Below are 25,237 nucleotides of genomic sequence, written 5' to 3'. Positions count from 1 at the left end.
AGGCTAGGCTACCATATTTGTATGCATGGTACTGAATACCCTAGTGTAGGCTAAGCTATATTCGAGATATGTTTTTTCCAACAAACTATGGGTTTTTTGGAACCTGACACCAACGTAAGTAGGACAATACCTGTATAAGCATTTTTATTTTTTTTTTGTGTGTGTGTGTTTGAACTATCAAAATAGGCAGTTCTAAGTGTTTTAGAAGGGTTCTAAGTATTAGCGGGTTTTAGCTATTCGCAGGGGGTGTGGTATGCATCCCCCACAAATACGGGGGTTTATTGTACTACAGATAGTATGAATGATGGGTTTTTGTTCCATATGTTATGAGATTTCATGAAAATTTATGTAGTTTTTTACATTTACCTTGTACCATATTTTGTGGCATATGAAACTTCATTATTGTGGATCATATTCTGGAAAAATAATAATCACGATCTTTTCCCTGGTCATAGAACCCTCTGTAATATTTTGAAGCATCCTATTGATATCCAAGTTATTGCTGTATAGGAGAAACACTAAAAATTGCATTTTTAGTCATGGGTAGGGGGTGTGCCCCCCAAAAGTATGTACCTTTTTAACATAACCCCTTAAGTTAACATGTGCCTAATCCCCTGGGCAGTGCCACTGGTGGTAATGGTGTCTACCCAGTAAGGAAAAACATGCTAAATTTCTCCCAAAAACTTTTAATTATATGAGCTTATATATATTCATATTTCTTCATGCCTCACTTGTATTTATGTAGCAGCTTTGAATTGGTCCAATTTTATATGTTGGGGCATAATTTTCCTACATTCCTTAAAAATTGTTTAGTTTTGTAAGCACTGTAATTTGGTAAGTAATTACTGATCATGTCAGTGTCACAAAGGCTTATGACCAATAATACGTAACCCCCGGAATTTTTAGGGACAAACTTTATAGCAATAATTAGGGTCTAGTATTCAGCAGTAGTACGTATTACTTTTTTTTAGTAGTTTGCGTATCTTTAGTTAGGAACTGCTGTCTGTTGTTTCATTTCTGTAATGAATGTTGTTTTTCTGTATTCTTGATTTATTCAACTTTATTATAGCAATAATTAGGGTCCAGTATCTAGCAGTAATGCTAAATTTTTCTAATGCTTTACTTCATCTTTAGTCTTGTAACTGTTGTGTGCCGTTTCAATGTGTAATAAATGTGGTATTGCTGTATTTTTTTATATAAGTAACTTACCAAGTAATTACATAGCTATAGTTTCAACCCCCATGGCAGTTTAAATGAAAAAATTCATGGGTAACGCTTCAAAGTTTAGTGCAGGTGACTGTCCCGCCCAGTATTATCACTGATTTCGGGTAGCCTTCGAGCTTACAGCCTTCAGTATCAGTATTTTATTGTTTTGTTATTAAGATCTGATTCAGGGTTACCATATCTCGCTAAAGTAGCGAATTTGCAATCTTGATTACCTACAATTAATGTCATTTACCGATTAAACATATACGTTGCGCTCTCTACTACCTTTACGGATTAGTGTAATAGAACGTAAATGTTGCGCTTGTTTCTGAACCGATATTTTCGATAATGAAATACATATCTGCAAGTCTCAAATAATGTTTGATAGGAATCAATATATGTCTGTATGATGGTACTCTGTGTTCTTCAAACTATTGTCAGTAAAGGTTGGCTTTCCTTTTCCGAGCAGCGTAATAAACGTAAATATTGTGTTTGCCACCGGACTGATATTTTCGATATGATATGGATATCTGCAAGCCTCAATTAATGTGTGATAGGATTTGTTATATATCTGTATGATGGTACTCTGTGTACTGCAGCTATTGTCGGTAAAGGTTAACTTTCCTTTTCTGCGTAGCGTAATAAACGTAAATATTGTGTTCACTACTGGACCGATATATTCAGTAATGAAATGCATATCTGCAAGTGTCAAATAACATTTGATAGGAATTGAGATATGTCCGTATATGGTGCTTTCTATACTTTAAACTGTTGTCGGTAGAGGACTAATTGAACATCTTACACTTTTCTTTGCAGAGAACTGAAAAAATGTAAGGGCAGTACGTAATAAGGAGAGAAATTGCGCTTTTATTTCCTTTTTTTTTTTTTTTTTTAGGTGAGTAGCTATTCTCGACAACCAGGAACCGTGCTCCGAGCGCCCAAAGTGTTTATCAGCTCTTGAGCTCTTAGCTTCCGAGCTACTAGCTTGCCCGGTGCCCAGTTAGCCTGGCAACAGCTGAGAGCTCCCAGCTCCCCATGCTCCCCATGCTGACTTTCTCCCTGCAATTTTCTGCTACTGGGCCTGGTTTTTTTTTTTTTTTTTTTTTTTCTTCTTCTTCTTCTTCTTCTTCCCTGCATCTTCTTTTCTCTCTTCTTCTTCTTCTTCTTCTTCTGCTTCTGGGCCTGTTTTCTTTTTTTTCTTTTTTTTTTTTTTCTTCTTCTTCTTCCACTTGCTCCTTCACCTTCTTTCTTCTTCTTCTTCCTTCCTGTTCTTCTTTTCTTCTCATGTTTGTTCTTCTTAACAGAAGTTAACCTTACCAGTGTTCTTCTGTTGTGCAGTGGAGGAGGTTCTTGTTCTGCCTTCATGTTCTTCCTTCTTCTAATTCACTGTCATACTCCCCTGTACCTGGGAGAAGTCACACTGAAAGTCCAGTGGAGGCTGGTGGGAAGTACCTGGGTAGTTGCCCCTCAGTTGAGCCTGTTGCCGGTCCCAGTTATCGACAGACAGACATTGGAAAGGCATCTTGTTGGATGTGTAGTGGAGAAGGTGGCTATCCACTCCCTTCGGGTCTCCTAAACCCAGTCCCTGTCAGACTCCCCTGAACTTGGGAGCCCGAAGGGGGTTTTGTTAACCCCTCAGTCAAGCCTGTTGTCCACAGGCATTGACGGCCAGACATTGGAAAGGCATCCATAGAGATTTGCATTTGTTGTCCCTAGTAATACTTCAGCATATGAGGTGATATTCATATGATTTCACACTTCTCCGCTCTCTTGTAAATGGCTCAGTGAACAATAATGTATTTTTCAGCCTTCTTATTATGTTTGGGACAGTCTTGTGCTTTTGTCTTGTGAACTCTGGGTTGTGAAACACCCGTATATGGCGCCAATCCAAGTGTTCATCATGGTCCGAGCCAGCATTGCCTAGGCCCCCAATAGCTCCTGAGTGCCTCATAGTGCCCGAGTGCCCCATATTTCGCCCAAGCGCCCCATAGCGCCTGAGTGCCACATAGCGCCCTGAGTGCCCCATAGCTCCATAGCACACGAACTCGTGTCCATATAGAGCTCCTAGCACCAGCCCTCATGCTTCCGGCGCCTGCCTTCTAGTGTCTGGTGCCAATTCCTCTTTGACTCGGCTCCCATCTCTTTTAAGAACATAATGTTGTTCTTTTTTTGAGCACCATTGTCCAATTGAACGCCTAGCTCCAGTCTTCAAGTGGCCGACGCTAGTATCTGATCACCCGGTAGCCACTTTTGGGTATCGGACTTCCGCCTTTGTGCACCTTACAACCACTCACAGGCATTTTTTACCCTCTTTAACCTGTTCCGCTTTCGCCTAGAGTTTCAGATGAGCTGAAGTTGCTCTCTTTTTAGCGTCATTTAGTGTCTCAAAGCCCTGTCCCTTGTAGATAGGGACTTTGGTGTAGGAATTTATGAGTTTGTTGAAAATTGTGCGATGGAAGGAAGAAAACAAGTCCATTAAAAGGTCCACTTTAATAAAAGGCTGAACTTCTATGTGAAGTTAATTCAGAACTGGTTGCTGGTGGGCTTGTTGTCGGAAAGAAGGAATTTCCTGTGTCAGAAGTAACTACAGGTATGCTGTCTTCCTTCTCCTATCCTCCCGCTATTCAAGAAACCCTGAGGACATAAATTAAATAAGAAAAAGTAGAGGCAAGCTCTGCTAAATCACTCAATAATTCAATAAATAAACTCAGTGGTTAAATTTAAAATTAACTTGAATTCTGAGCAATTGAAAATAAAGGATAGCCCATATTTTGTCACCCACTTAATGTGGCAACCACCTAACCACGAAAGGCTTGACGATCCGAAAGCTTCGGCGTAAAGTAAACATAACAGTTGGCTACTAATGTAAAACTGCCTCAAATCCTAACAACTTTCCTAGGGTAACATGCAAAGTTACAGCAGTGATAAATTACGAATATTTTAAATACCAAATCCACAGGGTTTATTAATTGGGAATCGAGCAATGGAATATTTATCTCGATAAATAAATTGACAGGGAATCACTTTAGAAAGTCAGCATATCTTTCGTAATGACGTACCTTATCAATTCTATTCCTCGGAAATTCGGCGAAGATGGTGTATTGATGTTAAAACACTTGTGGCTGGTCTCGTCTTGTGCAGGATGGCGGAGAAAAGAGGGGATATATTACTCCTCCATTAAACGACTTCGACAAACGGTAGATAACATTCCTCTTGTAAAAGCCAGCCGTATGTCCAGTACGAAAACCTTCTTTCAACTGCCTTTTTTTCTTTCCCCTGCTGGCGATGGTTCCTTTAGATTTCGTATTACTGTAAAAAAAAACAAGACCACCAACAGATAGTTCCGAAAGGGTTGTTAAGTAGTTTACGCTTCAAAGGATTTACCGTCAAAACGAAAATAAATAATATGCTGGGTTTCCCTTTAAGCGCAAACGACCATTAATTATTATAATGCATAAGTTATCACTGGGTAACACAGGTTTACCCAAAAAAGGAAAAATAAACAATTGAATATATAATTAACTAACCAACTACCAACCACAAAAGGAACAAAACCGTTCTTTAAACAGATAATTTTCAACACTCCAGGGAAGGGGCTCGGATTTTCTAGCCATTGAAAATTTGAGGAAGTTCTTAATTTATTCTAGGAGCATCTCCTTAGTCCTTAATCCTGAAGCAACTGCAGCTTCTCTCTTTGGATACCTAGAAATAGAGTCCACCGCTAGAATTTTCTTGTCTCTCACCGAGGAGCTATGCCACTTGAACAACCTTTATCCCTGAGCAAGGGTATAAGGATGGTAACATGTCTTTTCAGAACTTCACCAGACTTCCCTTTCAAAATATGAGCATTGGTCACCTCTCCAAGGTCATTCTTTACCACCTCCTTAACAATCCCAAGTGGATAATTTACGGCCTTAGTATGAAGATCCTTCAGCAAAACAAGGTCTCCTGGTTCAATCATTTTATGGGTAACAGGCTTGTATCTGTCAGTCTTATCAACTGCTTGATTTATCAATGTCGTCAAAAATTCATCATGATAAATTCTGATCAGGTTTTCTCTTACCTTCCTCAGCTTGCTGTAAGTGTCCTCAATTTTTCTTGAGGGTGAATCTTTTAAGTCATACTCCCCATCAATTTCAGGATCACACTGCAATTCGGGTATAATGTTAACAGAGGTTAACTCATAGCCGTGTATTAATTTTTCTGGGGTTATTGGGTTAGGTACAGATTCATCAGGTACATCCCTTAAACCATCCTTAAAGGCAATGGGACGACGATTTATAAGATGAGTTGTCTGAGATATAAGAAAGTCCATATCCCTTATGTCTAACACGTTGGTTTTAATGGTTTTGCTAATTAGATGTTTTACCATTTTTATGCAAATTTCTACTAAAGAACCCATTTGGCTACAACCTTTGTAATAATTTTCGAATTTAATAGGTTTAATTCCATTTTCTTCAAAGTATGACTGTGTCTCGGGATCTTTTAAAAAATCTACAATAACATTAGCCCCGGCAACAAGTTGCGTTCCTAAGTCGCTCACTACAAACTGTGGTAAACCATGTTCAAAGGTATGTAGAGTGAATGATCTCAAAAATTCCTTGACTGACAAATCCAAGCATAACTTCAAATTAATGGCCCTTGTATACATACAGCTGATACACAGAATCCAAACCTTCACCTTAACACCCTGCATCTTTACAAAATATGGTCCAAAATAATCAATATATACATAACTGAAGGGAATCTGGGAAGGATCCATCCTAAACTCCCGGTAAGGAGACTGATTTAACCGAATTGTACGCTCCTTGAACCTTTTACAGATGACACAATCTTTTACCACTCTTTTAACAGCTGAAAAACATTGTGGTATCCAGAACTTCTTATGAAGCTCATTCAGAACAGAATAATAACCAGCATGCTTGAGTTTTATATGAAGACTCCTGATTATCAGTTCTGTTAATGAACTTTTGTTAAACAGCAAGATTGGGAAGCAACCTCTCTGTTTACTTTTCCACCTGTCAAACTTGCTTTTGACTCTGAGAATTCCATCTTTATCTGGGTAAACATTCAACTGTCTTACCAAATTAGGTATATCCTTAAGTAGTTTAGAACTGGACGCAAAATACTCTAAAACAGTAGGAAACTGAATTTTTTGCTCTTTCAATATGATCATCTTTAGAGCTTTCACATAAAAACCTGTATCATTAGATTCAATGGGAACATTCAGCTTTCTAGCTGTAACTATAGCTTTCCACTTTGCAAAACACTGAGCAACCCTAGCATGCACTTTAACCAGGAGAGAGAAACTAGAGTATCTGTTTGGAGAAACTAGATGCCCAGCAACGTTCTCCCTAAGGTCTTGTGCACAATAATTACTTACAGCATTCTCCTCTTTGAAGTCAAAGGTAGCCCTAGGGTTAGGAACTGTAACTCTCAAAATATCTTGACTGACCACAGACTGGTTGATATCATGTTGAGGACCAGAAAAATAGTTTGTCTTAATTAATTGTTTATAGGACAAAGTTCTTGTTATGCAGTCTCCAGGATTGGCAGTTCCAGTGATGAAAGTAAAATTAACTGGAAACGTTTCGCATAACGTATCTATTTGCTGTAGTCTGTTAAGGACAAATACAGACCTTTTCTGCATCTTATCCAGCTTATAGGAATATGAATTGATCCAAGAAAGAGCTACCAAACTATCAGAGTACAAATCCAAGCTTGTTATTGTAATGGGAACGAGGCAATCAGACCCTCCTAATTCTTTATACAAATCAATTAACAACTCCACACCCAAACAAATGGCTTGTAACTCCAGCGAAGGGATGGACTTAGTATTAGACTGTTTGTTTATCAGCCTGTTTTTGGCTAACAGAAAATTTGTTTGGCCAGTATTGATGTTCTCTATATACAGAACAGCTCCATATATCATACTGCTAGCATCTACACAAGCAAGAAGTCTGTATTGTCCATCTCTTTCACCAACAAATCTTTGAACAACAATTTCAGGAGTAGAATTAGCTTGCCTTGCAATGCATTTCCATTCTTTTAGCTTTTCAGCTGGTAAAATATCATCCCATCCTAATGACTTATCACACTGTAAACCATGCATAAATAGCCTTGCCCTATTAAATACTGGACCATTGATATTATATAAATCAAAGTTAGAAGCAATGGACCTAAGGATGGACCTCTTAGTACTACTGAAGTTTCCAAAACAATGGGAAAAGTTGAAAGTGTATCCAACTCCCTATTCCATTTCAAACCTAAGAGTTTAACTTCCGTTAGTGTTTCTTGATCCAAGCCTGAGTCAATGATCATGAAGTGGCCTATCATTGGTGACAATTTGTTGCAATTCTATCCTATACGGAGCAAATATATCTGTTAGCATAGTATAGGCCCATTTCAAGGTATCAGAATGTTCGCATGTATATGCTCCATTATCCATATAGAACAACTGATAAAGCAATTTTTTCATATTTTTTACCTCTAGAGTATCATCATCCACATCCAAAACCAGTATCTTATAAAGACTCAACATCAAAATTGTAGGGCTACATCTTAGACCAAAACTCAACCTAAGATTCTTATAACCTACTAAAGAAAAATCTTTCTTCTTAACACTTCTAACCCAAAGAAAAAGTAATTTATTCTGGTCTGAAGGTCTAAGTGCTATCTGATTAAAAGCCTTTTTCAGATCAAAGCAAAATATCTTTGAACCAAAACGTAAGTGAAGTAAGGCTGAACTTAACTTTTGGTTTAACGATGGCCCTGGATGAATAGCCTGGTTATGGCTTACTGTCATGGGTTTTCTTGGGTCTGCCTCACAGATGTTTGATAGAAACACTACTCTGCATTTTGTAGTGTCTCTATCAAGTTTGAACACCCCATGTGGGGTAAAAACTATGTTCGGATGTTCAGTTAGGTAATGCTCAAGGTTTGGTATCTTTTCAATTATTCCTAAACTTTCTTGTTCTTTAATGGCTTCATCCATGAGTTTCAGATGCATCTCCCTTTTTGCAAAGCTTCTTTAATTTTGACTTTAACACTGCTTCAGCTAGTTTATAATTTCTACCAAGTAAGTGGGACACCTTACTGTTCCATAGCAGAGGTATGGATATTCTTCCATCATCATTAACAATGGCATTGTTAAGTGCATACCTTACTAGAGAATTATTGAGTTCCACAGATGTCTCATTCTCATCCTTATCATAATTAAGGATCCTTTGGCAGTCATATTCTAACATTTGCTCAGTTGCCATTTGTAGTGCTTGCTCATTTATGCCACCCTTCTCATTTAAAACTAGAAAATTTGCTTCTACCACCATTTCCTCATGCTCCAATATAGATTCATCATTAAATTTACCTAATCCAAGGCCAATGGAATCAAGAGAACCTACATCCAAATGAGCAACACCAGACGTACAAGTAGTTGAAGCTTCAACTGTATTTAAATCGGGAAGGCAATGCAAATTTTTAACATTGTGTTAACATTACCAAGAAGCATCACTCCAAAGAAGTTTGAAAGTACACTGAAGGACTATCCTGTCCAAACCTAATTGTTGACGCCATAGTGCAGTGAGCAGAGTTAGTGCCTAGAATGAAATCTATACTATTTAACTCATCCCCATTATTCAGCAACTGTTTATCTGCAAGGGTGTAGCCCTTGGCAGAGAAATGGTTTGCTACCCTGGACAAATGTGGCAACTTCAAATTTATATTGATATAAGGTACACATATGGCCTCCACCTTGCAAATTTCATGTCCAAATTTTAAATTCAGCTCCACAACCTTTGTATCATAGGATTTAGCAGAGTTAAAACCATTAACGGTAAGACTCACATTTCTCTTCAAAACTTTTAAAGGCGTCTTCTTAACCACTCTCTCCGTAATAAAATTACACTGACAACCCGAGTCTTGCAAACCTCTCACTTGGGTATGGTCCTCTAGCTGACATGTAAAAGTTGGTAGAGCAGATCTATTACCATAGCACTGAAGAGCATCCACTGAAAATACTACCCCCGTGGAGACCTTGTCAGATTTCTCATTAACCAAATTTGAGTTTTTATTAAGGCTTCTAACATTGACTTTCTCTCCTTTGGGGAATCCTTTTAATGCAGAGAAATGTGCAAATGCCAGCCATTACACCCTCTGCATTTCTTATGAAATCTAAACTTGCACAAACCTGCAGAATGAGAGGAACTGGCACACTTAAGGCAACCTCCTATCTCTTTCAGCTTATCCACCTTTGCCTTATTACTATCATAAACTGGGCACTTGAAAACTTGATGATCATCAGTTGCTCTATCATAAGCACATAAAGAGCACTTCACCTTAGTAGGCTGCACATAAACATTCACATCAGAGGCTAGATTAACAACCTCTGAATTTTTGGGTAACTTTTTAACTTTTGTATCAATTTTCTGAAGTGCCATGGCATATCGTTCACATGCTTCAAAAATGTTATCATTAATATCTGTAAGGGAGGGTCTCGACTTATTGGTAATATTTACTAGCTGAGATTGGAAGGTGCTGTTCATGCCATTCCAAAAGAAGTAGTTCAGAAAATCATCCACTTCCATTTTCAACAACTTGACAGATTCCATCAAATTTTTCATCTGACCAACGTACGCAAATGGATCTGTTTGGTAAGGCATTTTCATATCTGTCAACTGTTTTATTAAGGTAAACTTCTGAAACCTAGGGGATGCTAAAGCAGACCTTAAAATTAATTTTGCATCTTCATATGTCTGTTTGTTTGTTTCAAGTGAATTGAGCAGTATGGATGCACGGCCTGAAACTTGTTGCTTCAACAGCAATAACTTGTCTCTCTGAGTATACTTGAAGGTTTTAATAACCTCTTCAAATTCCGAGAGAAATTTCTCTATATTTTCACCCTCTTCACTTTTAAATGCTGGTAAAGGAGCTGTAGGGCTTTTCAAAAGGCTTCTTGCTTCTTCAAGTAAAGAATGGGGAGGACCTGAATCTTTAGCAGCCTCAAGAGTTGCTATAAAATAGTTTATTTTATCAAAGTAGCTCTCACAAACTCCAAACTCCATATTCAGTTTTGACTCGTTTTCCTCTTCTGCCCATATTAACTTAGCTATTTTAGAATCATAAACCTTCAGGTCTTCAGCAAATCCATGAAATTTAGAGATAAGTGATCGTCGGTCAACTTCTGAACCCAATTTACATTCTTCAATTCTATTAACATTCTTAGTCACTTGACTGCGGATGTATTTCCGAGAATTTACCAAAAGCGATAATTCCGACATTTTACCGATTGCTAATAAAACAATATTTCAGACAATCACGGATTAATCTATAGAGAAGATCTAAACCAACAGGGTTTAGATGTGTGGCCCCTATATAACCTTCTATTATCTAATCTACCTGGCCCCTCTACTCTGAACAAATAATTCTTGAAACTCAACTTGTTAATAAATTTATTGAGATAACGCCTCATTAACTTGAATTCTTCCATGCAAGGGCTATCAAACCGATTTCTCCTTTCATAAAATCGGAGTTCAATTTGAGATGCAATTATGCAAGATCTTGGCAACCTGGATCTCAGAACCTTGTAAAATTCTTTGCAATTATTCTTTACCACTGACAAATCTACACTAGACTTTAAATCATTACCTCCTAAGAATACCAACAAATAATCTGGGTTATATGTGAAAACTTCTTCTAGGAGAGCTAGATTATTAAAAAAATAATTAAATGTGGCACCAGGAAAACCAAGAAACTGAACATCAAAAGATGTCTGTTCAATCACAATTGTAGAGCTATTAACTCTCAGCTCCAAATCTCTAACATAAGAATGTCCTAGGACTGACAGCCTCATGACAATAACAAAACCAAAATTTAAAACAGGTAAAATTCAAGGACACCTTCAATTATAAACAAAATGGAAGCACTGATAAAATTGAAAATTCTCGTACTTTCGTCATTCTCTCCGCCAATCCTACACTCAACGAGACCAACCAGCAACCAAATTCCTCACTCGAGCCCCACGTTGGGCGCCATCTTGAAAATTGTGTGATGGAAGGAAGAAAACAAGTCCATTAAAAGGTCCACTTTAATAAAAGGCTGAACTTCTATGTGAAGTTAATTCAGAACTGGTTGCTGGTGGGCTTGTTGTCGGAAAGAAGGAATTTCCTGTGTCAGAAGTAACTACAGGTATGCTGTCTTCCTTCTCCTATCCTCCCGCTATTCAAGAAACCCTGAGGACATAAATTAAATAAGAAAAAAAAGTAGAGGCAAGCTCTGCTAAATCACTCAATAATTCAATAAATAAACTCAGTGGTTAAATTTAAAATTAACTTGAATTCTGAGCAATTGAAAATAAAGGATAGCCCATATTTTGTCACCCACTTAACGTGGCAACCACCTAACCACGAAAGGCTTGACGATCCGAAAGCTTCAGTAAAAGTAAACATAACAGTTGGCTACTAATGTAAAAACTGCCTCAAATCCTAACAACTTTCCTAGGGTAACATGCAAAGTTACAGCAGTGATAAATTACGAATATTTTAAATACCAAATCCACAGGGTTTATTAATTGGGAATCGAGCAATGGAATATTTATCTACGATAAATAAATTGACAGGGAATCACTTTAGAAAGTCAGCATATCTTTCGTAATGACGCACCTTATCAATTCTATTCCTCGGAAATTCGCGAAGATGGTGTATTGATGTTAAAACACTTGTGGCTGGTCTCGTCTTGTGCAGGATGGCGGAGAAAAGAGGGGATATATTACTCCTCCATTAAACGACTTCGACAAACGGTAGATAACATTCCTCTTGTAAAAAGCCAGCCGTATGTCCAGTACGAAAACCTTCTTTCAACTGCCTTTTTTTTTTTCCCCTGCTGGCGATGGTTCCTTTAGATTTCGTATTACTGTAAAAAAACAAGACCACCAACAGATAGTTCGAAAAGGTTGTTAAGTAGTTTACGCTTCAAAGGATTTACCGTCAAAACGAAAATAAATAATATGCTGGGTTTCCCTTTAAGCAAAACGACCATTAATTATTATAATGCATAAGTTATCACTGGGTAACACAGGTTTACCCAAAAAAGGAAAAATAAACAATTGAATATATAATTAACTAACCAACTACCAACCACAAAAGGAACAAAACCGTTCTTTAAACAGATAATTTTCAACAGCTCCCACCTCTGGCAGTTTTTCTTTGCCTCCAAGTAGTATCAGGGAGTTGGGAGTCTGACTTGGGTTTTTAAGGGAGCAAGACAAGTGTCTTTTGTTTTTCCTCCCTCTGGTGCTTAGATGAAATTAGCCCTCCTGGCCGAAGATCTTGTCAAGATTTGGGAAGTAAAGGGTTTTCTTGACTGACACAGGAGCAGTGGTTAAAAAGATAAAAGACTCTCAGGTGTTACAGAAAGAGACGTCTCTTTCTTTGATTGGTCATGTAGTCCTGTCCTATGCGGATAAAGTTGGTTGAGATAGTTTTTTGAGATTTCCACTCCTTCTTTGGGATCTCGAGAAGGGAGCTTTGGTGCTCTTTTTCTTTGCCTTCAGCCATCTACCAAGGGATTCACAGCTACTTTCAGACGATAATTTCTAATCCCACTTTTTCTTTCTATTTGAAACATTAGTGGATGAGTTGTCTGGGAACTTGGTTATCCACCAAGTTGTGAATCAGTTAAACAGCTGTATATGAGAGTTTTTATCCAGTTCTGAAGTTTCTGGTGCAGTCTTTAAGCACCATGACTATTTTCAGCTCTCAGCCTTCCTACAGGTTTCGCTGTGGTTCCATATATCCTGTCCTTGGTCTGGTTGCCTTTGGAATGACAATATCTTCCCTCCTGAGCGTTATTTTGCTGGCAGAACTTACTTTGGCTCCAACAGAATTTCTTGGGTGTGGGGGAGGCTATAGAAGGGTCAATATATTTCAAACATTTAAGGGAAGAGATAGTAGGAGGGAGAAAATTAGAAGCATTGGTTAAAACTGATAGTAAAATCCTAATGACTGCAATAAAATCAAGTACTGGAGTAAGTAGTAAGAGATTAAAAATGGATATTGCAGCAATAAGAGAAACAATAGAATCTGGAGAAATAAAGGAGGTGAGATGGATAAAAGGAAATCATCAAATAGCTGGTGTATTGACTAAAGATGGAGTTTCAGGAGAAAGTATTGGAAATTACATAGAGGGTAAAGAATTGGAGAAAAATGGAGATTAGAGGGGATTAGGATAAGAAGAGGTTGGAAGGAAGGGAGAAAGATAAGTGTGATTGTATGTTAGTTTTATAAGTTAATCATGATTTTATTTTTATTTTCCTCATTAATGAGATGATATGGGCGTTACAAAATGTATAAAAAGCACGTTTAATTTTACAAGAGGTTTTTATAGTAAAGCATTCCTTATGTTTAAAAGTATCTGTTCTTGTGACGTTATAGGACGAAGATGGTGGGAGAGCAAAATGTAAACAATTGCAGGCAGTAGTGTTGAATTGAGTGTAGTGCGGTAGAGAGAACTCTCTTATGGTTAGGTTGATAATTTTGGTTTGTAAGCCTGTTTTGAGGTTTTTGTAACCGTAAGCTGGATTGTATAATAAAAGAACAACAACGTGAACAGGTGGGTGGATCGCATAATTGAAGCATTTTTGGACAGGTTAGGCTAGGAAAAATTTCACACAGTCCTCACGTTTTTACATTAGCAAGGAGACTCTCTTTAGCATTTTCTCGCCACCAAGCAGCAAGAGAGTCTTACTGCAGACGATAATCAAGTTTTTTCAAGTCTTACTGGAATTTCTGGCAGACGAACTGAGCCGTCAGAAACTCACTCTTACTCCCGAGTGAACCTTGAACACCCTGATCTTTCTGGTTATGTGGTGTCTATGGGGCAGGCCGACCTTGGCTGTCTGCATCCTTGAAGGAACCTTCTAGCATGGGCAACAGACACCATTGTGCAAGATCGTTCCAACCTGGACTTCTACGCTCTTCCACCTTTCGACATGGTCAAGGAAGGTCTGAACATTTTCAGACTTGTCAGAACATTACGACGTCCCTTGTAGACCTGTTCTCAACCCTGATTTATGATTCCCGAACTTGCTACGGTTGTTGGTGGACTCTCCAAGAATCCTTCCACTATTCATATCTTTTCAAACAACCTCACTTCTAGAGATACCACCAAGGGTGGTCCAATCTTTCTTGGACAGCATTTGGGCTATACAGGTGCTTGTCAGGAAGGAGAGGTTTTTCCAGATATGCTATAAGAGGCATTTGGAAGATACAGACATCATCTTCTGGCACAGTCTACCAATCTAGTGAACGATTTTCCCAATTGAGACTCTGAGTCTCTTCTAATGAGACAGTGGCAGTATTGCTTCTTTTATTGGGCTCCCAGGAGGGCCCCTGGCTCCCGGCTCTTACCTCACATTTTAACCAAGAACGAGGACCTGACAATCTGTTCGCCAGAACTTAATGGAAGAGGTGGTGGTCTTGAGCACCTGCGGGCTCCCAGGAGAGCCCACCAGCCAGCTCTTACGTGACAATTAGCTCATGCCCCGACACCTGGCCCCCGGCTCAGCTCAGCTCATATGACACCACCTACAGCCTGGCGCCAGCTCAGAACACCCAGTGCCTGGTGCCACCTTCCGATCATCTGGCACCAACCCTCCCTGCATCCTTGGCTCTGGGGAGGGGAAGTGGAGAGAGCTTTCTATTCAGTTGGAATTTTCAGGTATTATCTTAGCAAGATCAGAAGTACAGAGGGCCATTCATAACCTTTAGTGTTCTAGTAAGGACCTTTTTCGCCCTCTATCTTAGAACGTATTGTCCCTTTTTCGTGAATGGACTTGGTTTCTGAGACCACTCTTAGATTCAGGAGAGCATTTGGTCTATTTCTAAGTGAAAGCTAAAGACGTCAGAACAGCTTCTACCTCATTAGCCTTCAGGCAATTTATGCCCCTTAGGTCCATTCTGCAATCGACCTTCTAGAAGTGTAATCAATCTTCTCTCTTCACTGTGTCAGGAAAGTTAAAACAGTGTTTAAATTTTTGCAGCACCTTGCAGTTATTAGTAGCTGGCGTGGTGTTATGGAAAGAAGCATAGGATTTTCCCCTACTATCTCTTCACCTTGTAGTAAGGTGCCGAGTTATGTGGAATCCGGGGGATACAATGTACCTGGAGCACCCAACACTCAGTGGATGGGTTGTGGTTTTTAATTCAGTGTAGGTGACAGTGTTATCTGGTTGTTTTTGTTGTGGTAGTGCACCCAGGGCAAGGGCAATTATTGAAGTTTTGTTAGCCAGCTGTTAGCTCCTTTACTGCAAAACTTCCAATGATGCTTTGCTAGCCATCAGACTTCTTCGCAGCAAAGCTCCCGTTTAAGTAGCAGGCGCTCCTGGCTGTGCTGCCATGTTGCTACAGGTTAAGTTGAGCACCAGCTAGAGACAGTTTTCTACTGCAGGCTCTCTTAACTAATAAAGAACAACAAGCATTGTATTCAGTGCTATCAACTTTTTCTGTTTCAAATTCATTACATGTCGTAATGTTTTGAAATAGAATGTGTCCATGTATCACACCTCCTGTCAATGTGGGATTCAGCTATGTAGTTACTCAGTAAGTTACTTATATAAAAATGATATACTTATCAAGTAATTAGGCTACATGATTGGAGCCCTCCATCCTCCCCTCCGCTGGACATACGGCATAAACAAAATGAAGTTTTCTGCTAAGTCATTCCTGGTATTCCTGTTAGTGGGCAGGCCAGTCACCTGCACTCAACTTTGAAGCGTTATCCGCGAATTTTTTAATTTAAGCTGCTGTGCAAGTTGAAACTATAGCTATGTCATTACTTGGTAAGTGTATATAAAACTTCATTTTATCATAAAAATGTCATTTCTGAGCTCAGCCCCGTGTCAGCCGGTGAAATTCCATTCTAACTCGAATTTCTAGGTATAAATATTGCTAAATATACCAGAGAAAAAGCTTTCAGGAATGCTGGAGTTACTACCCCAGATCGAGCGTCTTCTAATGAAGACGCCGGTATAACCGAGGGTGAGTGAAAGAATCACAACCACAGAGCCACACTCGATAGACATCCCCATGTCAAGATCCCGGGAAGAGCGAGGGGCCGTGCCAGCGCCCACGCCACCCGCCCGCCACGCTGGCGACTCCAGCGCCATCTGAACTCATTCCATTTCTAGCACTCGTTTTGATCGCTGTTTTGTTTGTGGCTTGTGTTTTTTGGCGTGATTTGCCTTTATTTCACCATGTCGTCAAGCACCTTTACTGTTTCCAAGTTAAGTACCATATTCTTGTGGGGTTTTTATGATAAGTTTGGCTGTTTTACACCGTATTTAGATATTATACGTGAATCTTGTTGGGACGCTGCGGCGTCCCCTTGTCAGCCATGTTGACCGCGAGGTTCGCTCGTCCAGCTTGTTCTGTTTGGGCTTCTCTTGGTCGGTTACATTATTTATCACTCCCCCCATAGGATTCATCCTGGTGGTCTTGCCTGGGTTGGGTCTTTGGGATATCCTCTAAAGTTAATTTCATAGAACTTCCCATCATAGGAGTTCTTACATTTAGGGTTCCCGTAGTATTTTCCGCCTAGGTATCTCCCCAGGATGTTTTCCCTATTAATTATGGTCATTATAGATTTACTATTATGTTTGTGCTTGATGTCATGTTTTATTATATTTAAATCTTATCATTATTACCGCGAGCGTCAGGTACAGTCCTATCTGTTTACTTCCTGTCGCTTTGTTGGTTAGGCTACGTGCCAAGCGCAGTTTCGATATCAATGTCTAGTGTATATGTTTAGTAATGGTGGTTATTTATTTATTATTTCTGGTTAACATCCCTGTCCTAGCCCTGCCTAGTGCAAGGTTAGGCTTTCCTGGTAACCTATTTGGCCTCCTCTCTCCATTGTACCCTGGGGTAGGTTAGGCGAGAGGAGGATCAGCAGATGGAGGGAGTTTCTGTTGTTGTTCCGTCCACCGACCGTTGTTTGGGTGGTGGAGTGAGACCCCCATTGTCCTCCCCTTCTTTCGGAGGGGTAGAGGTTTTTCCTTTGGTGTGTCTCTCTCCACGCTATTTTAGCATTCCCCATACCTTACGGTTCTGGCTGGCCTTCGACACAGGAATTTCTCTCCCTGTTGGTTCTGCATCCCTCCCTTTCATTCTCCCCTTCGTATTTTATAGACTGCGTCTATTACAAGGTGTCAGAGTGGGGGTCGTAGGCTACTTCCTTTTCCCTACCTGTTAGGGCAGGCCTAGAGCTCTCCCTACTTGGGTATCACACTACCTAGTACGGCTTGGGATTTCAGTTGAGATGGGTACACGTCTTCCCTAGTCTCCTGTTTTCCTCTTCTCTGGTCTAAGCCCTTCCTTACTTAGTTTTTCCCCCTTCCCTAGCCTACCCTAAGTCAATTCCTTGTCATCTATCATGGTGTGACATCGGTCCCCGATGTTCACCCCGAGTGCTTGGGTCCTCCCTGGTGGAGGGATTCGCTCCCTCCCAGGGATGGTTCCTGGTGACAACCGTCTTGACTTTATGTTTCGTTTACCCGCTCTCCTCGGATCGAGTGGGTCTTCGAACATTTTCAGGGTTGCCCTTCCCCCCTCCCATCATCCCCGGTCCTCCCTTTGCCTCCCGCGTTCGCCTCGGCGTCTGGGTCATTCTAGTCGGAATTGATTGGCGCGTACACCTGCCCATGTGGGTCCAGTTGTGTTTTGCCTCTTCCTTCTTGTGTACTCTAGCGGTAGAGGTTTGGGATCTCCGGTAGTGATGGTACCGGACTTCGGGGGACTCTACCTCATATGTGGCGTTGTTAACTAGTTTCTTTACCACCCTCTATGTGTATACACTTGTTACTGGTCCCCGGCGGCTTAACCCCGCCGTCGGTTTGATATGTTTGCTTTAATCTTATATCAGAGTCCGGTGATCCTTCCCTTGGGTTCCGCCGGTTTTATTACTGGCGGTCCTTGTGGTGAGGGTCCTGTCGATTCAACTCTCTCGTTCCACCGGAGTATTCCGGCAGTCGGGAGGTTTTCTGTTTACCATATGTTCGTTGCTGGTCCCCGACGGCTTAACCCCGCCGTCGGGTTGATATATGAGTGTTGCTGGTCCCCGGCGGCTTAACCCTGCCGTCGGGTTGATATATATTTGCTTTTCTTTAATGTTATATCAGGGTCCGGTGATCCTTCCCTTCGGTTCCGCCGTTTTTATTTCTGGCGTTCCTTGTGGTAAGGGTCCCGTTGATTCAACTCTCTCGTTCCGCCGGAGTATTCCGGCAGTCGGGAGACTTTTTGCTTACCATGTGTTTGCTACTGCTCCCCGGCGGCTTAACCCCGCCGTCGGGTTGAGATATTTACTTTAATTTTATATCAGAGTCCGGTAATCCTTCCCTTAGGTTCCGCCGTTTTTATTACTGGCGTTCCTGGTGGTGAGAGTCCCGTTGATTCATCTCTCTCGTTCCGCCAGAAAATTCCGGCAGTCGGGAGGCGGTGCTTACCATATGTTTGTTACTGGACCCCGGCGGCTTAACACCGCCGTCGTCGTTGATTTGTTTACTTTAAGTTTCTTTGCTTAGTAGGTCCGTCTCTGACGGGGTTTTTCATTCCACCGGAGTTCTCCGGTAGCATGGTATGAAAAACTTATCCCTACATAGTTTAAGTTTCTTAGAGTGGTAGATTCATGTACTTTTCACACTTACAGACTGTTCGTTGTGAGGAGCCCGGATGTGCCGCCATCCTCCACCAACCCTACGGGCATGTGGTGTGTCGGACTCATGCTGGCTGTGCAGTCCGGCTTGATGACTTGATCGTCTGGCATCCGGACGGCTGTGAGGTTTGCTTCGCATCGTATGGATGTATCCAGGACGAGTTGGTAAGCTAATTACTTCCGCTTTACCACATTAGTCACAGTTTATTATTTGGTCACATTTGGCTCTTATATAAACACGGTATTAGCCCTTCTTTGACACTCTGCTCCCTTTCAGGTTGACGAGTCCTTCAAGAAAGAGACCTTGGGGTCTCTCCGCGCCTGGGTAGCTGGGTTCGGGAGGAATGTCCCGTTGGGGAAACCCTATATCCTCGATGAAAAGCTTAGGGACCTGCTTTATCCCAGCGCCCGGATCACTGCGGCCGTACCATCTGATGTGGCCGCACTTATCATCGAGCAGATCCGGGCGCGACCCAGCCCCTGCAAGGGGACCCCTACACTTGGGGATTACGGAGTCGCCGCTGCGCCGACCTGGACCTCGAGCCGATGGTCACCGAGCAGGACCAAGGGGGTAGGCATTGAGGTAAGTGAGGCAGTGGGGCAGGCGCCTCCTTGATCCCCCTCCTTCATCATCCTCTTCCTTTCAGGCCTTCACTAAACCTGCTATCTTGAGGGACAGAGTTCAGTCTACTGTCCCCAAGTTGAAGTCATCGTTGAAGGCGAAGGGCTACAAGTCCTCGTCTTCACGAAAAGCCTCTCCTTTCCCCCCGTCAAAGCCAAAGGATGCTGACCCTTTGCCTTCTGGGAGCAAACTGAGTACCCCGGGCAAAGGAGCGAGTAGATGGGCGACCAAGTCCAGCCCTCCTCGCCAGCCTGCCTTTGACCCGGAGGCGTTTGCGGGGATGTTGTTGCAGAGGTTCTCCACGGAGGTAGACACTAAACTAGATAAGCTTACCGAGAAGCTTCAGGATCATGAGAAGCTGATCGCTGATTTGTCGCGCTCCGGTGGGGCCGGGGTGCACTATCAGTTCCCCGACACCGCTGCCCTCCCTCCTTTTGACGTAAGGAACCCATGGTGGGTTGCTCTTCGTGCTGTCCAGCATGAAGACACCTTGACCATTGAAGGCCTAGGTACCAGGCGTCTAGAAGAACTGGAGTTCTTCCCGGCTGATCTCTTGCCCCCCTACCCAGGTTTCGTTAGGCTGACGGAGGAAGCCTGGGTACGCTCAATTGAGGTCCCTACGGAGACGGTGATTTTCCCTAGGGATCAGGCGCAATCTGTTCTCCTGCGCACTTTTACCGGGTGGCAGGCGGAGGACACGGAGTTGACCCCCTTCAAGGGCAACTTCAATATGTTTTCTCTTGGTGGTAGGCTACCCACTCCCTGCCTGAACAAAGTTGCTATCGCAACCGCTCAGGCTTGCTTGGAAGGCAAACCCTTGCCTCAGCTCCGGGAATTAGACCCTACATCTCTCATCTTCCCCGGGGGTGACGAGTTCTGGAGGAACGCTCCGTCCACATTTACTGTCGGTAAATTGGACGCGATTGCGCGTCAAACCAGTTCAGAGAGCAGCTTCCTAAGCTTACGGAAGCTCTCGTGAAGGCTGAGTTCGAAGCACGGTGTCGGTTGAGCCGGTCTTTGAACTCGCTGTGCCTGTCAGAAGCGACCGCCGTCTCCTTTTCAGAAGAACCATTGTTTCAGGTTCTGACTAAATCCCTGTTAGCAGGGTTTCAGTCGGACCTGTTCGACTTCATGGTAGCAAAGATGAACTGCCGTAAGTTCATCTTCGCTGATGCCACTATTCGTCTTGAGCCTAACAGGCTCATGAGGAGTTCTTTCTGGGGAACCAACCTTTTCCCAGACGATGAAGTCTCCGGTGTCCTGAGCGAAGCAACCGGGGCCAACCAGAGTCTGCGCTCCCGGTGGGGTATCTCCGCTCTTAAGCGGGAGACCTCCGAGTTTAGCGGTTCCCAGAATAGGCCTGGGAAACGTTACAGGAAGCGCAGGAGACCCCAACATCAGGCGGTTGTTCAGGCAGTCCCGCTCTCAACGGTGAGCCAACCATCCACCTCCAAGGCCCAACCCCAACAGTATGTGCTGGTTCAACCAGCCCAATCCCTTGCTGCACCTACGTATGTCTCCTCGCCGGCATACAACCCTACCTATGAGGGCCGTGGGGTTTTTCACGGCCTTAATAGGAGCGCAAGGGGGTAGAGGTCGAGCCCCTTCAGAGGCAGGGCTGAGCCTGTCTTCCCCGGAGGAAAAGTGGCCCACGGTAGAGGAAGCAAACCTGCTTCCTCTCACTGAGACCAGTTAGGTGGGTGAACACCTTTACTGGTTCAGAGACCAGTGGTCCTTCAGTCCCTGGAGACACAGTATCGTGTCCAAAGGTCTGGGTTGGAACTGGATCAGGGACCCCCTCCCATGACCAGATTTTACCATCCTTCCTCCAAAAGCCCTACAGGTCTTGGTGACGAACTACTCAATAAATGAGCTATAAAAGAAGTGAGGCACCTCAAGTTTCAAGGCAGGCTTTTCACTGTCCCCAAGAAAGTTTCCGGCCAGCAAATAGTGATTCTAGATGACCGAGTTCCTGGGGTCGTTCGGCTTACAATTGAACAAGGAAAAGTCCCGCCTGACTCTGGAGTCTCGGTTTCAGTGGCTGGGTCTCAAGTGGGACCTAACCTCATACAGGTTATCTCTTCCTCCGGCCAAGCCGAAGGAAATCTAATTCTACCAGAAAGTCTCTGAAAGTAGCCTTCCGCAGGACTCGAGAGGTTTCTCGGCCCTCTTAAGTTTGCTTCAGTGACAGACCTGCTCTTAAAAGCGAGATTAAAGACATCAGATTCAGAGACAGAGTCCCTCATCCCCTCAAATCCTGGAGAGAAGGCTCCGCCCGTGGTCCACATCCAGGGTCTCTCGAAGCCTGTTCCACTTCAATTCCCCCTTCCGGCTCTGGTAATCCACTCAGACGCTTCTTTAAGCGGCTGGGGAGGTTATTCACCAAAACAAAAAGTCTAAGGGATATGGTCTACAATGTTCCAACAGTTTCATATAAACACCTTGGAAGCTGTGGCAGTGTTTCTAATTCTCAGAAACTCCGCCCGCCAGCCAGTTTCACATCAGGCTGGTGTTGGGCAGCGCAGTGGTGGTTCATTGCTTCAACAGGGGCAGCTCCAAATCAGGTCGCGTTAACCAGGTGGTGGTAGCTACCTTCTCCCTGGCGAACAAGCACGGCTGGCATTTGTCAGCCACCCACCTATCGGGGGTGCGGAACATAGTGGCGGTCTCCCTGTCCAGGACTACTCCGTTGGAGGCGGAGTGGTCTCTGGGCAGGGAATCGTTCAATTGAATTTGCCGCCGGGTTCCAGGGCTCCAGGTGGATCTGTACGCTGCAAAGAACAATTACAAGCTTCCCTGATACGTGGCTCCCAGCCCGGACCCCCAGACCTTTGCCACAGTTGCGATGTCCATAGTTTGGAACTGTTGGGAGAAGGTGTACTTGTTTCCCCCAATAAACATGTTGTTGAAAGTACTGCACAAACAGGTCATTCAAGGGCCATCTAGCTCTGGTAGCCCCTTATTGGCCAAAGAGCAACTGGTTCCCTCTGCTCCAGGAACTCAAGTTGCGGTGTCATCAGATACCCAAATCCAGTCTGACCCAAGTAGTACAAACAAAGGCTGTCTGCTTTCTTAAGAATTCAGAATGCCCGGGCTTTACGGACTTTATAAAGTTTGCTGCAAAAAAGGGAGCAAACATTGACCCCGTCAACACTCTGTTTCTAGAATCTGATAAGGGAGATTCTACTCTCAGAGAGTATGATTCAGCAGTCAAAGAACTAACATCCCTCTTGAAGGCATCTGAAGCTCAACTGTGGCTACAAACCTAGCGGTTACTTTCTTTAGATCATTGTTTGAAAAATGCCTCGCCCTGGCCACTATTGATGTAGCTAAATCAGCCTTAAAGTAGGTATTTCTGATTAGCTTAGCTTCAGGTGCCAGAATTTCAAAGCTATCAGCTCTCGCTAGAGGTGATGATCATGTTGATTTCCTTAATATCCCATCCGGAGAAGTCCTCCTTTCCCCTGATCATAGGTTCCTAGCTAAAAATGAAGACCCTCAGGACAGGTGGTCCCCCTAAAAGGTGGTGTCTCTCCCTCAGGACCAATCCTTATGTCCATTATATACCTTAAAGTCTTATCTACAAAGAACTCCACAGTATAAGTCGGGTCCTCTTTTTATCAGGGAAAAGGGTGGAACTCTTTCGTTGAGTCCCAAAGGTTCATGATATCCGTGCAGTGGCTACCTTTACTATCTATTTTCATAATATGAATTTTGCTTAACTTACCGAGTATATGGGATAGAAATCACCTCTAGCGTTTAAACCACTATTTAAAATCACTCGAAGCCCTGAAATTTTCTGCGGTGGCTGTGGGGAGTGTCATCTCCTCACCTTAATTATCCTTATCCTTTTCCTCTCCCCCCCCCCCTGCCCGCCTGCCTCATTTATTTCTCTGCCTGCCCCTCTGGATCAATCATGCCTCACTGTCTTGCTCCTCATAATTGATGCTAGTATTCCCTGGTTATTATCTGTCTTGTTGGTCGGATTTTAATATGCTGTGAGTTTAGATTAAGGTAGAAGTACTGGAGTGGTTTTTATTTTGTTTCATGTACCTCAATTCCTGATTTTGTATATCATTGTTCCTAGATTTAAGTTTGTATTTCATGTTTATACTATTATGTTTAGGGGTCTTTTATTCCACCCCTAATTACATTGTAATTTTATCATTCCACTTTGTTCTTAGACTTAAGTTTACATATTCATGGTGTCTGTATACAATTGGGTGTGTTAGTTTACATATTCATGGTGTCTTTATACAGTTGGGTGTGTTGTTCCACCCGTACTTATCTGTTATTAAATCTAATTTTCCTTGATGAGATATCGTAATTAAATCTATTTTTTCATAGCATGTGTTTTTGTTCTGATCACCTTTCGTTTTCTGTTGTAGCTTTGCAGTCTTGGCATGATTCTCTGTCACTATTTCACCGGCTGACACGGGGCTGAGCTCAGAAAAGGGATTTTGACAAAGGAAAAATCTATTTCTGAGGGAGGCCCCGTGTCACCCGGTTACCCTCAAAGAAGCAGGTTTGCCCCCCCTACTTGCTCATGCCAAGCCTGGGGGTGGTGCTAGTCTGGAATGAGTTCAGATGACGCTGGAGTCGCCGCGTGGCGGGCGGGTTAGCGTGGGCGCTGGTACAGCCCCTTGCTCTTCCCAGGGATCTTGACATGGGGATGTCTATCGAGTGTGGCTCTGTGGTTGTGATTCTTTCACTCACCCTCGGTTATACCGACGTCATTAGAAGACGCTCGATCTGGGAGTAGTAACTCCAGCATTCCTGAAAGCTTTTTTCTCTGGTATATTTAACAATATTTATACCTAGAAATTCGAGTTAGAATGGAATTTCACCGGGTGACGCGGGGCCTCCCTCAGAAATAGATTTTTCCTTTGTCAAAATCCCTTTTTAATGTTTTCCTCTCTAAGACCTATGCATGTATTGATATAATTTTACTCATATAAACAAGTATATTTGATTGTACATTCAGACACTACTGTATCTAGCCGGTTACTTTAGGTTTCAAAAAGCATGTCTTATGTTGAGTAAGTATTCAGTGCATACTTAACTAACATTTGATTGTAGTTCAGATACTGTATTAATCAATCATCTCTTGTGTGTCTTATGTTATTATAAGAGGAGCACTTCAACTTATCAGTCGTCTTTATCCATGAGCTACATTATTGTGATGTTTTTATTGCTTGGCTACATTCTTTAGGCTTGATGCATTTTCAGACAATCTCCTAAACTGAATTAAAGTGTAATGTACAGTTTGGTGTATACTATGAATTGTGTAGAATTACTTTCACACATAGGACAGCTTAGAAATATTCACGAGTAGACTATACTTTACAGTCTGTTACTTTTCTATGTTGAGGGCCTATTTTATTTGGTAGTTTAACCAGACCTTGTGTTCTACAACTCTGTATACGTCTCATTCAGTACCATCAGTCCCAAACTTTATTAACTGCTGTACATATTTTTTTTAATGACTACCATGTTAAAAGTTAGAGTTCTCCTGTCTTCGGTAACAAGTTTTATAACTTGTCTTTGTTAGTTTTACTTTAGTATAATTTGAATCTCACATACACAAGTAGCTATGCAGTTTACATGTTCATGTCCTGTGTTTTAAACCATGTTAATGTTTTACATTTACCCAGAGTAGTCATCTCAGCAGATTTAGTTTAAAAAATTTCACTGAATGGTAGGTTATAC

General features: G+C 42.2%; 1 protein-coding gene across 4 annotated transcripts in view; it reads left to right on the top strand.

The window, feature by feature from the left end:
- Positions 1-25,237, top strand: part of barr (barren) — a 363,219-nt gene that overhangs the window by 250,031 nt on the left and 87,951 nt on the right. The window lies entirely within an intron of this gene.

The sequence above is a fragment of the Macrobrachium rosenbergii genome, chromosome 58 (assembly GCF_040412425.1).
Source record: "Macrobrachium rosenbergii isolate ZJJX-2024 chromosome 58, ASM4041242v1, whole genome shotgun sequence".
Lineage (NCBI taxonomy): Eukaryota > Metazoa > Arthropoda > Malacostraca > Decapoda > Palaemonidae > Macrobrachium > Macrobrachium rosenbergii.
The sequence above is the reverse complement of the archived record's forward strand: the minus strand, read 5'-3'. Positions and strand labels throughout refer to the sequence as shown.